General features: G+C 50.1%; 1 protein-coding gene across 5 annotated transcripts in view; it reads right to left on the bottom strand.

Moving 5' to 3' along the window:
* INPP5A (inositol polyphosphate-5-phosphatase A) overlaps positions 1–17374 on the bottom strand; it is a 249651-nt gene that overhangs the window by 103229 nt on the left and 129048 nt on the right. The window lies entirely within an intron of this gene.

Genomic DNA, 17374 nt, shown 5'->3' with positions numbered 1-17374 from the left:
AGGGTAAACAGACCACACAACAGCCGCGTAATCGCCCTCACCAGCCACGATAAATTCCACCAGACGAGTGCACGCGTTAACATTTCCTATTACCACGGTGAGGAGCAACTGAAATGGAACGAGACAGCCTGTAAAACAGCCTGCAGTGGGTTTCTCCAAAGGGGGTACATCTGAGGGCAGCGAGGTGACCAGCAGTTCTGGCTTCTCGCCTGCGACTGGTGCTAGGCTCTCTGTCACACTGGGGGGCAAAGTCATCGGCCAGTCTAAGGACACCCACCCTTTCTGAGAGAATTCAGTCACCACTCACATTCCACAAAAACGCGCCCAGCACTTTCTCCTTTCTCTGTGCCACATATGTTCTCAGACACATAAGATACATGAGTGACCAGATGGCCAGAGCCCAAGACGGCGGCATGGCGAGGAGGCCATGACAGAGGAACCCCAGTGGGCAGGCTCAGCTCTGCACCCAGGCAGCATCCACAGGACCTCCGGGACGGATGTGATCTGGGACAGGCTCTGAGGAGACAGCGTCCAGCCATGGACCTGCGGAGGCTGAAACAGGGAGGGAGGCATCAAAGGTGACTGAACCTAGGTCTGCTGTTCAGGACAGATGCCCGCATGACACAGGGGGCCACCACGTGAAAACCTGTGGGTCTGCCACTCAGGACAGATGCCTGGCTGACACAGGGGGTCACCACGTGGAAATCTGTGGGTCTGCCGCTCAGGACAGATGCCTGGGTGACACTGGGGGCCACCATGTGAAAACCTGTGGGTCTGCAGTTCAGGACAGATGCATGGGTGACACTGAGGGTCACCATGTGGATGGGCCTCAAAGCTGGGACAGACTCACCTTGCCAAGGAGGAGCTGGAGCCAGAGAAAAGGGCAGGGTCAAGCACTGGACTGGGGCTACTAGTGGGGAGAGACAGGAGCAGGTGAGAGCCAGCAGTCAGTGGGGCAAGGAACCACGGGGGAAACAGGAGGGGCTGGTCAGGGGCTAGGACGGGACCTTGGGCACGTGGCACCTTGGAGTGGAGTCAGGAGAAGGGAGCAGCCACAGGTGCCCAGGGCTGCCATCTCATCAGGGGCGCAGGGAGCGGACTGGCCAGAAGAGCAGTCTGTAGGCCAGTGGCGGTTTGGGCAGCCCTGTCCCACACAGTCACCTGCTTGTGTTCGGCACATTATCCTGGCCTTGCTTTTCAAAAGGGAAATCTCTATTGACTTTTGTCTGATGTAATATATTTCACGCTTGATGCCAGACAAAAAGGAAAAGCAAGTAAACTCCCCGTGCCTCTTTCATCTGGAGGGTGGGGAGACAGGTGGAAAGGTCCCAGCCCAGAATTCGCGGTGTGCCAGACAGCAGCCTCGGCCACAGGAGACGTGATGCCCTAGAGCCTTTCCACAGGTCTTATGAAAAAAAGGCTGTGCGAGGAACCGAGTTTCCCTGTGGGTGCACACGAGTCATTTTAAACCTGTACCACCTAGAGATTTTCCTCTCAAAATGAGATTCATTTGCAACACAGATGCTATTTTTTGAATAATAAATATTTCACAAATTGAAAATTTCAATGAAGAAAAATATGTCTTAAAATAACTAGTTTTAATTATGAAATTTATTAAGTTATATTTTTCTATGTATAAATGATTATAAAAGTAAATCAATAAACTTTTATGCCAATTAAATTATGTAAGGAGTTTGCATCCTAATTAAAATGGCTCTGAGTCTTATCTTTTGTCTTCTAAAAATCATTAGCTTTTCAATTACATTTCATGTATACATGTTCTGGAGAAACTGGTTATGTGCATTACGGATATAGAATAATTAAAGTAAAATGCACTTTAAGAGATGGCCAACACTGAACACAAGCTGTTTACAAAATACCTTCTGCCAGTACAAAAGCTCAGGGCATATAAACCGCTACTCAAAAGCCTTAATTGAGTTTTAAATGTCCACTATATTGGGAAATGGCCATCTACTTCTGTTTCAAATAATTTAACTTAGTTTCTGGTCCCCAGAAATGCTAAAACAGTGGTATTCCAAGGGCACGCACTCCCTCCAAACCCTGACCAGGGTCCCAACTCTCCGCGTGGGAGTCCGTTACCTTCATTCTCCCAGGCACGGCAAGGCCCCTGGAATGCTCACTCCACGCGCACCCACCCCACAGCCTGTACCGATGGACTCATGGGGAGTTCCCTATGATCAGTTGACAGAAGAAGAGAAGACGAGGGCCTGGTTCATGGATGGTTCTACGCAACATGCAGGCACCACCCAAAAGTGGACAGCTGTAGCACTGCAGCCCCTTTCTAGGGCATCTATGAAGGACAGCAGAGAAGGGAAATTTTCCCAGTGGGCAGTGCTGAACTGCACTTCTCTCGGCATTTTAAACTGCAGGAGGTGCCTCGGTTTACACACCCAACGCTCACGGCCATTTGCCCGCTTCCCCCACTGCCTTGGCGTCTCATTCCTTTCTCATCTCTTAGACTTCATCTGAGATCATTCGCTCTCCGCTTGAAGTACTTACTGTCTTCCATTTGAGTTAAAATGTCTATTTCCCCTTCAATCTTAACAGATGTTTTGCCGGGTGAGACCCTATGCTGACATTTCCTCCAGGACACAGAAGACGCGGCTGCGCCGTCCCCTGCGGTTGCCGTTTCTGCAGGAACAGGAAGGTGGCCCGTTGGTGTGACTGCAGCACACCCCCATGCTCTCTACCATTTTCTCGATTTGTTATAATCTGACTGGGTATGAGTTTTTATTTTTTTGATGCTGCTAGGGACTCATTGGGATTCCCAACCTTCTGGATTTTGGGTATGGAGGACTGAGGGGGCCCAGGAGAGGAGCAGGCTCTGCGACAGGTTCAGGCTGCTGTGCCAGCTGCTCTGACACGGGGCCATATGACCCAGCAGGTCCAGTGGCACTTGAGGTGTCTGTGGCAGATAGAGAGGGTTTGGAGCCTTTGGCAGGCCCCCATAGGTGAATCACAGCGCAGGCCTCTAGGATTTTGGAGAGAGGCCCTGCCATCTTCTGCAGATAACGACTCTCCTTTTGAGAGTAAGCTCTTGGCCTGTTACTGAGATTTGCTGGATACTGAGCGTTTGACTAGAGGTCACCAAGTCACCATGTGACCTGAACTGCATGTCATGAACTGGGTGCTTTCTGACCCCTCTCGCATAAAGTAGGTCGTGCACAGCAGCATTCCGTCATCAAATGGAAGTGGCATATACGTGGTTGGCTTAAGTCCTGAAGGCACAAGTAAGTTACATGACGATGTGGCTCAAATGTGCATGGTCTCCACTCCCGCCACCTGCCTTCTCTCCCCACAGCCTGTACCGATGGCCTCATGGGGAGTTCCCTATGATCAGTTGACAGAAGAAGAGAAGACGAGGGCCTGGTTCATGGATGGTTCTACGCAACATGCAGGCACCACCCAAAAGTGGACAGCTGTAGCACTGCAGCCCCTTTCTAGGGCATCTATGAAGGACAGCAGAGAAGGGAAATTTTCCCAGTGGGCAGAACTAAGAGCAGTGCACTTGAATATACACTTTGCATGGAAGGAAAAATGGCCAGATGTGTGATTATATACTGATTCATAGGCTGTAGTCAATGGTTTGACTTTGAGTGGTCGAAAACCGTGAAGATATTTGTATCCCATGCGAGCGCTCACCAATGGGTGACCTCAGCAGAGGAACATTTAAATCATCAAGTAATTAGGATGACCCCCTTCACCTCCTTCTGTGGACATCATTCAGCATCTTTCCCAAACACCTCTGTCATTGTCCAATAGGTCCATGAACAAAGTGGCCATCGTGGCAGGGATGGACGTTACCCATGGGCTCAGCAACATGAGCTTCCACTCACCAAGGCTGACCTGGCTACAGCCACTGCTGAGTGCCCCATCTGCCAGCAGCAGAGACCAACACTGAGTTCCTGATACGGCACCATTCCTTGGAGTGATCAGCCAGCTACCTGGTGGCAGGTTGATTATATTGGACCTCTTCCATCATGGAAAGAGCAGAGGTTTGTCCTCACTGGAATAGACACTTACTTTGGATATGGGTTTGCCTATCCTGCATGCAATGCTTCTTCCAAGACTACCATCCACGGACTCACAGAATGCCTTATCCACCATCATGGTATTCCACACAGCACTGCCTCTGACCAAGGCACTCACTTTATGGCTAAAGAAGTGTGGCTGTGGGCCCATGCTCATGGAATTCACTGGTCATATCATGTTCCCCATCATCCTGAAGCAGCTGAATTGACAGAACAGTGGAACGGCCTTTTAAAGTCACAATTACAACACTAACTAGGTGACAATACTTTGCAGGGCTGGCGCGAAGTTCTCCAAGTTCTCCAGAAGGCTGTGTATGCTCTGAATCAGCGTCCAATATATCGTCCTGTTTCTCCCATAGCCAGGATTCATGGGTCCAGGAATCAAGGGATGGAAGTGGAAGTGGCACCACTCACCATCACCCCTAATGATCCACTAGCAAAAGTTTTGCTTCCTGTTCCTGCAACATTACGTTCGGCTGGCCTAGAGGTCTCAGTTCCAGAGGGAGGAACACTGCCACTACAAGACACAACAATAATCCCGTTAAACTGGAAGTTCAGATTGTCACCTGGATACTCTGGGCTCCTCCTACTTTTATGTCAACAGGCTAAGAAGGGAGTTACACTGTTGGGGTGATTGGCCTGGTGTATCAAGATGAAATCAGTCTACTACTCTACAACAAGGCTAAGGAAGAATACACCTGAAATCCAGGAGATCCATTGAGGCGTCTCATAGTAGTACCATGCCGTGATTAAGGTCAATGGGAAACTACAACAGCCCAATCCAGGCAGGACTACAAATGGCCCTCAGGAATGAAGGTTTGGGACATTCCACCAGGAAAAAAAACCATAACCTGCTGAGGTGATGCTGAAGGCAAAGGGAATACAGAATGGGCAGGAGAAGGCAGTCATCAATACCAGCTATGACCACGTGACCAGCTGCAGAAATGAGGACTGTAATTGTCATGAGTATTTCCTTCTTATTTTGCTAAAAACACGTTTGCGCATGTATACACTTGTACTAAGAAAATACCTTCATTTTATTTCCTTTTCCTTTATCACGTGACATAAGATTTATTCACTTCATATCAGCATTTAAGTGTTGTTAACTTTATGAAATAGTATTTGGGTTGGGGATTGGTTTTGAAATGTGAGGACATGAGATCCGGGAGGGGCCAGGTGGAATGATACGGTTTGGCTGTGTCCCCACCCGAATCTCGTCTTGAAGCCCACGTGTTGTGGGAGGGGCCCTGTGGGAAGTAACGGGATCATGGGGGCAGGTCTTGCCCACGGTGTTCTCATGGTGGTGGGTGGGTCTCGTGAGATCTGATGGTTTTATAAGGGGGAGTTTCCCTGCACAAGCTCTCTCTTTGCCTGCTGCCATCCATGTGAGACGGGACTTGCTTCTCCTTGCCTTCTGCCAGCCACATGGAATTGTAAGTCCATATTAAACCTCTTTCTTTTGTAAATTCCTCCGGTCTCAGGTATGTCTTTATCAGCAGTGTGAAAACAGACTAATACAAAGTCTTTCCTAAGTCCGGAAAACAGTGATTTCTCATCTCTTCAAAAACGACTTCCTCTCCCTCTCTGCATTCTCTCTAGGCTTCAGTTACACGTGTGTTGGACCCCATACCTTCCACATGCCAACGCCTTCCCTGACTCCCCTTCCTACCCGGGGCTGGTCTCTCCACACAGTCTTTCAATATTTTCTCCTAGCCTATCTGTAGCTCATTAATTCAGTTTGCATCTCTGCAGTTTCTAGCTGTGTGATTTGGGCAAATATACAATATCACTAAAGCCTCTGTTCCACCTTTTAAAAATGGGGCTACTTTATCTGTTCAACTGCTGAATGATACAGGCATGACCTAAAACTTAATGTTGACCAGAGAAAGGAGAAAAATGAAAAAAAGGAAAAATGAGGCAGTCGTGCTCGAAATCTTTCTACATGAAGGAATAAACCAAACAACATGTATAGATCACAATGCTCAACAAGAGCCACTTAACAAAATGTAGTTCTCTCTCCACATCCTTGGGAAAGGCACTACTGAATTCTGACCTCGAACTAATCCTGACCTCAAGCTTTAAAAGCTACAGTTTAGCTGAATATTGGACAACAGTCACCTCTAATCAATGCTGTCCACCCTGAGCATCACTCCCACCACCACCCTGGCTGAAGCTGGCCTTTCCTGCACTGTCCCCTTCTCAGAGTAGAGCACTCTGGTTGAGCCTGCAGGCTCTGAGGCCAGAAACAAGTTCAAATCCCACATCGGCCTCTTCCAGGTAGTCCCTGAACCTCTCTGTACCTCAACATCTCTATCCATGACACGGGGAAGGCAATAACAGTGCCTACTTCGTAGGACTGTTCCGATCCCTGCATGGGTGACACACGTAAGGCACGTGAAACAGTGTCAGGAAGCTCCTGTGCCAACTGCTATTCCAGGAGGTGCGGGTGCTACTTCCTGTCAGCACTTTCCCATGCCAGAGGAGCCACAGAATATGGCCCCAACACGTCCTTGGCTGATGATGGGATCAATAGGCATGGCAGGAAGGGCTGTGCCAGCCAAGAAGGTTGCGTTCTTCCAGAGCAAGGAGGTGGACGCCGAAGCAGAGAAGGCAAAGTCTGAAGCAGGAGAGCGGAGTCCAGAGCAGGGAGGGCGGAGTCCGAAGCAGAGAGGGTGGTAGCTAAAGCACGGAGGGCAGAGTCCAAAGCATGGAGGGCAGAGTCCAAACCAGGGAGGCTGCAGTCCAAAGCACGGAGGGCGGAGTCCGGAGCAGGGAGGGCACAAGCCTCGCTGCAGCCCATGTTTGAACTCTTCACTCCTAAGTCAGCTGCACCTTCCTTGGGCCCAGGGAGGGCCATGGCTCCAGGGGCCCCAGCTGCCCACTGGCCACCAGTGTGACCCACTGTCCCAATCAGAAGGGAAAGACAGGGATGCTCCCGGCAGATGGAGGCATGCCCACATGCCCATGCTGCACGCTGGAGGGAGCGGGCCACCTGGCACTTCCAACAATGTGAAAGAGAGACCTTCTCCTCCTTACCTTTACTGAGGCCAAACCATGAGCAACCCTTACGGGAAAAGACATCCAAAGAAAGCTATCTCCCACTAATGGCCCTGTTATAAATCAGACCTGACTGACAAAGACCAAGGAAAAGTGACGCCCGTCAAGCCGTCACTGCTGTTTGCACTTTCTCCACTTTGGCACCGCTGTCCTGGCCACATGAATATCCATCACTTTCCTTAAAAAAAAGAAAACGAAAGACACTGCCAAGAAATCAGTTTTTATAGGACACGGGGCTGGGGAGATACAGGGTCAAGGGAGGCTTCTCCCCTACAGGGAAATGCCCGCCTGTTTGCTCACGGAGGTGACCTGGCACAAAGGGAGACTGGGTGCTCTGGGGAGAAGACAGGCTCCCCCTTGGGACCTCCCAGAAGGCCACGGGGATGCACGCAGGCATGATGGGAGAGTTAGCTGTGCTGTGGGCAGCGGAGGGGCAGGGGACAGGTGTGCCCCAACCACTCTCCCCCCCAGCAAGGAGGGGCTGACAGTGTCCTCCTGCTTCTGGACCAGGGCTATGCTGAGAAGCAAGCAGGCCAGGGGCTGGGGACTCCAGCAGAGAAGAGGAGAGGCTGAAGATGGGGGCTGGGGGATGGGGTTGGGGGTGTGGGGTCAGGTGTGGGTCCTGGGAGTGTGCAGAGGATGTAGGGTCTGGGGTGTGGGGTCAGGTGTGGGTTCTGGGAGTGCACAGTTAGAGGGTGTAGGGTCTGGGGGGTGGAGGCTGAGGGCGTGGGTTTCAGGACATGCGGTTGAGGGATTGGAAGCTGAGGATTTGGGGACTGAGGGTGTGGGATTGAGGCTTGGAAGCTGAGGACGTGGGGCTGAGAACCTGGGAGCTGGAGGTGTGAGGCTGGGGGTATAGGGGTTAAGGGTGTGGAAGCTGAGGGTGTGGGGTTGAGGGCTTGGAAGCTGAGAACATGGGGGCTGAGAACGTGTGGGGTGAGGGCATGGGGGCTGGGGGTGTGGGGCCGGTGGCTGCAGAGGGATTTTCTGCGAAGAGGTTAGTGATCCTGGGGACCCAGGAAAAGATAAGAGTTTGGACAAAAGGAAGACCTCAGAGGGCTAGAAGTGCCGTGCAGGACTGCGCCTTGAGGAGAGAGAGGCAGCAGTCACCAGTGGGTCCTGGGTCCCTGGGGGCCCAGCAAGGCCACAGCGGGGAGAGGGACACGGGAACAATGCCCTTCTAGAAACCCAGGTCCACGCTCACGCCAACCCCAATGGCATCTACCCACATGTCACTGCGAGCCTCACATCCAGAGTCCAGCGCGGACCGTGCCTGCCCTCTCTGCCTGTGGGGCATGCACAGGCAGGCCCCATATCCTCCAAGCTTGACCAAGTAACTGTCAGACTAAGGACACATGGATGGTGTCTGCAAGCCTATGAAAGAAGCAGCCACCACTTTCAAGGACGCGGCTGAGCCAGGCTGAAATGTCGCTGACGGAGACATTTCACATTCCTGTGTGTCTCCCCAGGAGAACACAGGACCTCCTCGAGCAGCTGTTTCTGCCTTGTCACTCACCACTCCTCCACCCCACTCCCTGCTCCCTCTCGTTGAGTGGTCCCATGAGGACATGCTACATAGAAAGCCTCGAGGTTAAGAACAGGAGCCTACACCGTGCCCCTCAGAGCAGGCCAGAGGGCAGCAGGGAACCCACCTCATGGCGAGGGCCCGGCCCGGCGGCACCTGGCACTCACAGGGCTACTTCCCAGCTCCACACCAGCTGGTGCTACTCACCGGCTTTTTATTTATTTATTTACTTATTTATTTAGAGATAGAGTCTCGCTCTGTCGCCCAGGCTGGAGTGCAGTGGCGCGATCTCAGCTCGCTGCAAGCTCCACCTCCCAGGTTCACGCCATTCTCCTGCCTCAGCCTCCCAAGTAGCTGGGACTACAGGCGCTGCCACCACGCCCGGCTAATTTTTTTGTATTTTTAGTAGAGACGGGGTTTCACCGTGTTAGCCAGGATGGTCTCGATCTCCTGACCTCGTGATCCACCTGCCTCGGCCTCCCAAAGTGCTGGGATTACAGGCGTGCGCCACCGCGCCCGGCCTCACCGGCTGTTAACCTTCCTGTGTCTCCGGCGCCCTGATGATAAAGAGGGGAAATGATCCCCAGGTTTTAGAACAAAGCCCCACAAGCAGTGCACGCTCAATAAACGCCAGCAGCGGTGGCCATGCCGACGGAGCTCGGCAGTTTTTAAAGAAAGCCACAGAAATGGACCAAAACCAGGGCACAGTCAACAGGGGCCGAAGCCCCCTGAGCTGTTCAGAGAGGGGTGAAGTGGGCCGCGAGCTTTTAAATCCTACGGAAAAGAACAAAAATGTCAGGAGGAATGATAAGCCCTTCTAATGCTCCCTGTGCAAATTCATGTTTAACTTGAGGAGAAATATCAACATTTTTCATTTCCCTGATCATGCTTTAATTAAATCTCTAGCCCACTGTTTAAAATAGAGCCATTATGGATAGTGATCAAGAATTTCATCACTCCCTACTGAACTATAAAATCAGTCACTTAACTTTTTATTACATAACCTCTGAAAAGCGAAACAGTTTGTGGTTACAGGATTTGAAGTGCTCTGATTTTCGCCAGAGGAAGGTCCATCAAACGTGCTTCTGAAAAACCCATGTTCTGTTTCATTTCCGTATTTTTTCCAACTAGCAGCATCGATAAGTTACGGGGCGTAACTGCCCCGTAACCATCACCAGAAAGCCTCAACTGAAACGAGGCCGAGACCATCAGCCCATGGCAGGAATGTGAGGCTCTCATGTCATTTCACCTAAGAAAGGATCAGTGGCAGCTAAGCCTAGGATCTGTCTTTGGAATTTTCAAAAGTCAAGTGTGGGGCTGGGCTGTAGGAGCCCCTTAGTCCCTCACCACCACACCAACACTGCAAGGCTGGCAGACTCGAGTACACTCAAAAAACTGAATAACTTTGTTTGATGTTGCCTAGGAATAAGAAAAAATAACAAATACTTGTAAAAGTTACACTTGAAAAATCTCCACTCCAACTTATGTTCAATGTACTTAGCAAAAAGGTCAAAGCTCCGGAATTTGCTGGATAAATAAATGTTGGTGAGGCGGATGAATCACTGGAGAATTGGTGCATGGCAGCGAATGAATAACCTGCAAATGCCTCCCAAACCCCATTATTTCCCCTTTTCCAAGAGCCCAAGATTCATGTCCCCGCATGCCGCCAGTTCATTACCGAGAAATATCATCCCTCTTCCGGCTCACGCCGGGCAGCGCACGCGGCCCCCTGAGGACCCTTTAATGTTTAATTCCCCATCATCTGCTCCACTGAACAGCTTAATCTCTGCTTGTATGATCAATACTATATCAGTGTAAATTAAAATGACAATTTTAAAGTAATTAAGCCTGTTAATGCTCGATTCAAATGTCATTATTTGCACAAGGGATTGAGGAGAAATTACATCGTGTCCGGGGTGACAGGGAGCTGTCGGGGCCTCCTCAGCCCCGCTGTGCAGGGCCACTGGAGGCTTCAGGAAAGCGGATTAACTTCTGCCTCGCCCTGCCAGCATGCCTATCCAATTTCTAAAGAGGATAATGCAATTTGATAAATTTAATTCCAGCTACAAACTCAATTATTGTGATAATAGATGAAAACTGGGAGGAGCCTCTGCACAAGGCCCACAGTTTTAAAAACACACTTAACTCCAGAACGAGCTTCAATAGTAATGGCTTGATTTGATTTGTTCTCTCTCTTTTGAAACCCCTTTAAATAATTACGATGGTTGGAAGAACAGCCGACATTTATTATATAGCCGAGCTCCAACCAAAAGGGGCTGCGGCTTAGACAATCTGGGCATACTGGAAACGTCTGCTGTCCTGAGCTTGTACAGCAGCATTTATTAGACAAGCACATCATTACATTATTGGATCTCATAAATAGATGTATAAAACTCAGCCAGCCTCAGATGAAACCTCCTTCTTGCTCAACACCGGCAGGTCTGGCCCCGGCTTGGAAAGTGGCATCCAGCAGGACCCCACCATTTTTTTGTCCCAGGAGGCGGAGGGGGTTGGGGATGAGAGGAATTAATGAAAAGAACTTTTTTAAAAATCACCTTTACCCTCCTGTGATTCCCAGAACACTGAGTACACATTATGACTCAAGCCTCTCCAACGAGCTCTCAATGCACAGGTATCCTTCTCTACCCAAGTCCACGTACGGACGAGGGGGTGGGCAGCCTGCCGAGAAGGTCTGCACAGCACACACTGGGAGCCGCTTTAAGGGGACAGCTGCAATTGCTGGACTTCATCCATTAGGTCAGCAATAAAAATTGACAACCAAACATTAATTTCAAGATGAAGAGCCCAGTGTAACAATTTCCGTTTGAAAGATGTTTCGGCTTGGAGTGGGCCATCCTTCAGGGTCTTCCCAGACAATTCCAGGCGCTGCTGCACTCCAGAAGGAAAAGAGCCCCACTGCAAAGACGGCAGCCTCGGGAGGGTGCGTCACGGGGCCACGGGTTTCGGGTGATCCGACGGGTTTTTCTGCGGCTGTTCTCAAACCCAGTGATGCATACTTTAATACTTTAACTGTCTGAATTCCACCTTTTCCATAGAGGAGGGAGCTGTACAGCTGGTGTCTCTTCACTGCACGCTTGAAAGGCCCTTACCCGTTACCTCTCTACTGCCTATGACGACTTCAGTTCCTCAAGTTCCCCAGCCGGCAGGAATCAGATTTAAAACCAGTGAAAACACGGAGTAATGTGTCCAATGCCTCTCCCTCTCTGCCGGTTTAAACACAGGTATCCCTGACTATGAATCACCTCCCAAGCTCCTCGATGAATCACAGTGAGGAAGGAGGGATGCATTACAACAGCCACGACGTGGGAGGAAGCGGTGAGTAAAAGCAGGCGCACCGCAACTCAGTTTTAAGGCAGACGTGGTCAAGGACTAATGTGGTTATATCATTCTTCCTTTTGTTTTTTGTTTTGTTTTGTTTTGTTTTTAAGACAGGATCTTGCTCTGTTGACCACGCTGCAGTGCAGTGGTATGATCTTGGCTCACTGCTACCTCCACCTCCCAGGTTCAAGAGATCCTCCAGCCTCAACCTCCCAAGTAGCTGCGACTACAGGTATATGCCATTGCATCCGGCTAATTTTTCGATTTTCAGTACAGATGGGGTTTCACCATGTTGGCCAGGCTGGTCTTGAACTCCTGAGCTCAAGTAGTTCACCTGCCTCGGCCTCCCAAAGTGCTGGGATTATAGGTGTAAACCACCGCACCCAGCCCATTCTTCCCTTTTAACCAGGGAATAAATTACACAATGAAACAAATATCCTGACTCTTACACCACTTTTCCTTGTCATAATTAACAGTTAGCGACACAGAATCAAGAGGAAAAACACAGAATCTGTTTACTCCTAGGAAGGGCGTTTCTGCGAATCTAAGAGGGGGCTTTCCTATGTTCTCAAGGCCACAGGTTAGCCGTGGCCGCTGCGGGGTGCGCTCTCGGGATGGAAGTGAAGAGTTCTGTCCGTCCCCTTCTTCGGAAACACAGGTGTGTCTACAAAGGCGAGGGAAGGCCTCAGGTGGGCACGGTCTCTGCAGCTCCAGCTTCATTTCCTTCAGTCTCGGGGGGCCCCTCATGCACAACAGGGCTTGGCCTCAAGGGACCTGCCCTGCACAGGCGGGGTGCCACCAGGCCACAACTTCAGGAAAGTTCTGGGCAGGCAGGGGCAGCCCCTGACTGCTCAACTCCTCAGCTGCAAAGGGAAAACCCAAGCCACCCCTGACGAGCCTGCTGAGGGGGGAGGACCCTTGACCAGCACTGGCTGGAAGACAGGGCCACAGCCCGAAGGGACAGGCCGCGTGCAAATTCCTTCTGACGAGGTGTCTGCATCCCATTCATGCAAACAGACTCTGTTTAAGGTTGCAAACTGAGACAGCATGACCTGAATGGGGGTAAATCTAACGGACATAAACTCAAAAAAGAGGATGACTAAGTAGAAAAGCGATGATTCTATGCCAGACACCTGAAACCACGTGGGGAGTGAACATCGTGCAGAATGAACGCTGAGCTGCAGCCATCAGGAGGCCAGGGTGGAGAGGACGCCGACGGTCTCCCTGGAGAGGGTGGAGAGGACGCCGACCATCTCACTGGAGGGCACCGCCCTGCACTGGGCCCGCCAACTGCACAGGTGGGTACCGGAGGTTCACGGAAAGTCAGTCAGAGCCTGCTCAACAAAACTGGCCCCTGGCCACTAACTGACGGGCTCCTGCGTTGGGGACTCCAATACTTAAGATAGCAGGATGCATCTCTACGCGCGCAGCTGCGATGCACCAAACGCTGCCCTGACAGGGATGTGTGGTCAGGACGGGAGCCACCTTTTCCCAGGAAAACATCGCACCTCTCACCCTCCTCGGGACGGAAGGATGGGTGGTTTTCAAAGAAGAGCACACGGCACTTCTAGCAGGTGCTAAGCCAAATGGCAAGCTGCACTCATGACAATCACCCCCACTTCTGTGCTCAGCTCTGGGCTGCGGCTGACCTGGCAGATGTGGCTGTGAGAGGCTGCACTCAGAGGCCCAGGCACCCCCACACACCAGTGTGCCACACTCCAACTCATCACACAAATGCACAGGGCAACAGGGGAGGTCTGTGCAGACGCCCATCTGCACGATGTTCCCTTTGGGACGTCAGGCAGTGAAGCCTCAAGAGCAGGTCAGGTGCCCTCCAGGCACACGGCAGGGTCCTGGGCAGGTTGTGACATAAAGGCTCACATTCACTCTGTGGATTAAGCCTAGAAATGTCCACACGGCTCACAGCACCTGAAGCCAAACCCGATGGGCTTTGGAGAAAATATCTGTTCATTCAGTCTCCTTTGGTCTCCTTCAAAATCATAAAACCCATCTCCAGGGAGGCCGTGCTTGGGTGAGCACAGCCGAGGGGCCCGCAAGAATTTGCACAGGAAAGAAATCCAGGCAGAGCAAGGAGCAGCTCACAGGGATCCGGAAGTGAAATGTCACCTGAGGCCAAATGAACAGAACAACAAGCTAAACTGTGAATCAACCACAGCTATTTCTTTATGTTCACTGCTTCAGTGATTTTCTGTCAAAAAATGCTAACAAGCATGAAAGTCCTTAAGAGCTTTACAATTTTTCAGTTTGTTCGCCAATACCTTTCGTGCGGCGTGTTTGTTTCCCGGGCTGCGTGTGACATGGCACTCGATCACGCCTGTCGGCCGCCTGATGAATTGGCCGCCCACGAGGCACCTTGGCCCAGCCTTTGCCAAAGAGCCTGTTACGGATTTCCCACCCGGGGAGAGCGGGGGAGGGATGAGGTGAGTGCGGCCCTGCCCTGCTCACAGCTCAGAAGAGGAGCAAGATGACTTCATCCGCAGGGGCGAATCTGCTCACAGAGCACCAGGGATCTGTGACGTGGGCTCCCCAAAAGGCAAGGAAAGTATAACGACTCAAAGCCACGTAGACAGCTGCCATAGGCACAGACTCCACTGCAAACCAACCCCAGCCAGAAGCCAGAAGGTGGCACTTGCCAGCTCAGAGTGCAGAGAAAGTACAGGTGAACGTCGACCAAAATCACTCACTGAGTGGGAATAATGTTACATTCAAAATCAATAAAGCCTTACTGAACCTAAAGAATCTTTTTGGCCGGGCACGGTGGCTCACACCTGTAATCCCAGCACTTTGAGAGGCCGAGGCAGGAGGATCACTTGAGACCAGGAGTTGGAGACCTGCCTGGGCAACACGGTGACACCCAGTCTCTAAAAACAATTTTTTTTTTAGCCAAGCGTGGTGGTGCACACCTGTATCCTCAGCTACTTGGGAGGCTGAGGTCACAGGATCACTTGAGCCCAGGAGTTCAAGGCAGTAAGCCACGAATGTACTACTGCACTCCAGCCAGGGCAACAGAGTGACATCCTGTGTCAAAATAAAATAAGATTTAGTGAGAAGAAAGTCTTTTCAATTTTATATGACATACGCATATGTGTATGTAAAACGGAAAACTACTGACACTCTGCCGTTATTTCCCGCGACATGCCGAGTTTCCTTCCGTGTAAGACACACACAGGGATGTGCACAGTCCGCTCACGGGGCCAGCTGCTGACGGAAGTACTTCCCTTTTCAATTAAATCATCCGCAGTTTGTCCACTCATAAGACATCCACCACAAGACTAGATTTTCCTTCTAGAGTGCTAAGATACATGTAAATGGCACTGACAGAACCACACCCACGTGAAGTGTAACTGGATGAATCCTGACACATCTACACCGCGAAACCATCACCGCAATCAGAAGACAAACACGCCCGTCGCTCCAGAAGGTCCCCTGGGTCCCTTCACCCCTTGACACAATTTACCGTTGGCTCTGGCTTGTGTTTGCTAAACCACAGCATGAAGGGGTGGGAGCAGAGAGAGGCCAGGCTGGAGAGCGGGGGGGTGGGCAGTGTGGAAGGGAGAGCTGCCTTCTGTCCAGCATCCTCATCTCAGCCAAGGTGCAGGGATCTACCGTTCTCCCAGCCGGGGTTTGACCTGGCTTCCCTTTAAGGCTCCAGCCTCCACCCCAACCCCTTCCCCGGGAAACCACTATCTGTGTTCTGTCATTACAGACTCGTTTGCATTTTTAAGAATATAATATACATGAAATCATAAAGAATGTACTTTTTGGTCTGGATTCTTTTGCCCACCATAATTACTGCGACAACTGACCCGCTGCGGTGTACACAGACAGGTCCCTCCTGTTCCCACTCACCTGCTGGGGCTATCTGGGCTGTTGACAGGTTTTGGCTATTCTGAATAAAGCTGCTATGAACATTCAGTCTTTGTGTGGAATGTGCTTTCATTTCTCTTAAGTAAATGCCGAGGAGGGAAATGGCTGGGTCATATGGTGTGTGTATTTTTAACGATTTTTTTTTTAAAGACCTCCATGTTTTCCCACGTGGTTCTGCGATTTTACATTTCCACCACTAACACGAGGGCTCAGGGCTGCCACAGCCTCACCAGCACCTGATACGGTCAGTCTTCACAGGTCCAACTGACTGGTTTCCTCTTACAGTGGTTTCTGCTTTTGGAGTCATATTTAAAGAAAGAAGTCCTGTGTGATCTTGTGGAAGTTGCATAGTTCTAGCTCTTAGGCTAGGTCTATGACCAGTTCAAGTTAAATTTTTATATGGTTTCAAGTAACAGTTGAAGTGAATTTTTTGCAAACGGCCCCCTAATTGCTACAGCACCATTTGTTGAAAAGATCATTCACTCACTGTGGAAGCCCACTGATACCTCTGACAAAGATCACTGGTGGGCCACTTTCTCGACTCTCCATAATGTTCTGTGATCTGTTTATCTGGTTTTATGCCAATACTACACTGATTTAATTATCGAGATTTATAAGGAGTCTCAATCAGGTAGTATAAGGACTCCGTCTTTATTCATGTTCAAAGTTCCTTCGGCCCATTCTAATTCCTTTATACTTACATAGACATTTTAGAACCAGCTTAATTTCCACCAAAAAAAGTCTGCACAGATTTTGATTCGTAATGTACTGAATCTTTACATTAATTTGGGGAGAAATGACATCTTAACAATATTGAGTCTTCTGATCCATGAACATAGTATATTTCTCCATTTATCTAGAACTTATTTAATTTCTCTGAGCAATATATCGTAGTTCTCAGCATACAGGTCTTACACATCTTGACCTAATTTATTCCTAAATATGTCATATTTTTGATGCTATTATAAATGGAAATGTTATTGACATTTCAATTTCCAACTGCATCATTTACAAGTTGACAGCTTACAAGCCACTAACTACATAGAGATTTTGAAGACGAAAACTAAGTAGTTTATGTTAGTAACACCTTCTGACTATTCATGAAAGCACTTCATTTTGCCTATTTTTTCTTCCTGAAGGAGGTATTGTCCTCATTACTTTCAATGCAGGCAATTCAGTAAAGCTGATCTCAAGCATCAAACAATTTACACGTGGCATTGGATTGTGTCTTTGAAACCGTATCACAAAGAGGTGGGAGCCTGCAGCTGGCTGGATTGTGGGTGGGGCACTGTGCAAGCGAGAGATGCAGGCTTCATTCCAGGACGGGCTGTGCTCCGCTCAGCATCCTCGTCTTGGCCAAGGTGCAAGGATCTGGTTTTCCTCCCTCCTGGGTTTCACCCTACTTATCTTTAGTGCTCAGTATGGGACACTGCCCTGGACGGTTTGGGCTTAAAGAGAAGGAATCAGAGTCAAAAAAATAAATGTGCACCAACATGGATCACCACTTCTGGTC

The sequence above is a fragment of the Macaca mulatta genome, chromosome 9 (genome assembly GCF_049350105.2).
Source record: "Macaca mulatta isolate MMU2019108-1 chromosome 9, T2T-MMU8v2.0, whole genome shotgun sequence".
NCBI lineage: Eukaryota > Metazoa > Chordata > Mammalia > Primates > Cercopithecidae > Macaca > Macaca mulatta.
The sequence above is the reverse complement of the archived record's forward strand: the minus strand, read 5'-3'. Positions and strand labels throughout refer to the sequence as shown.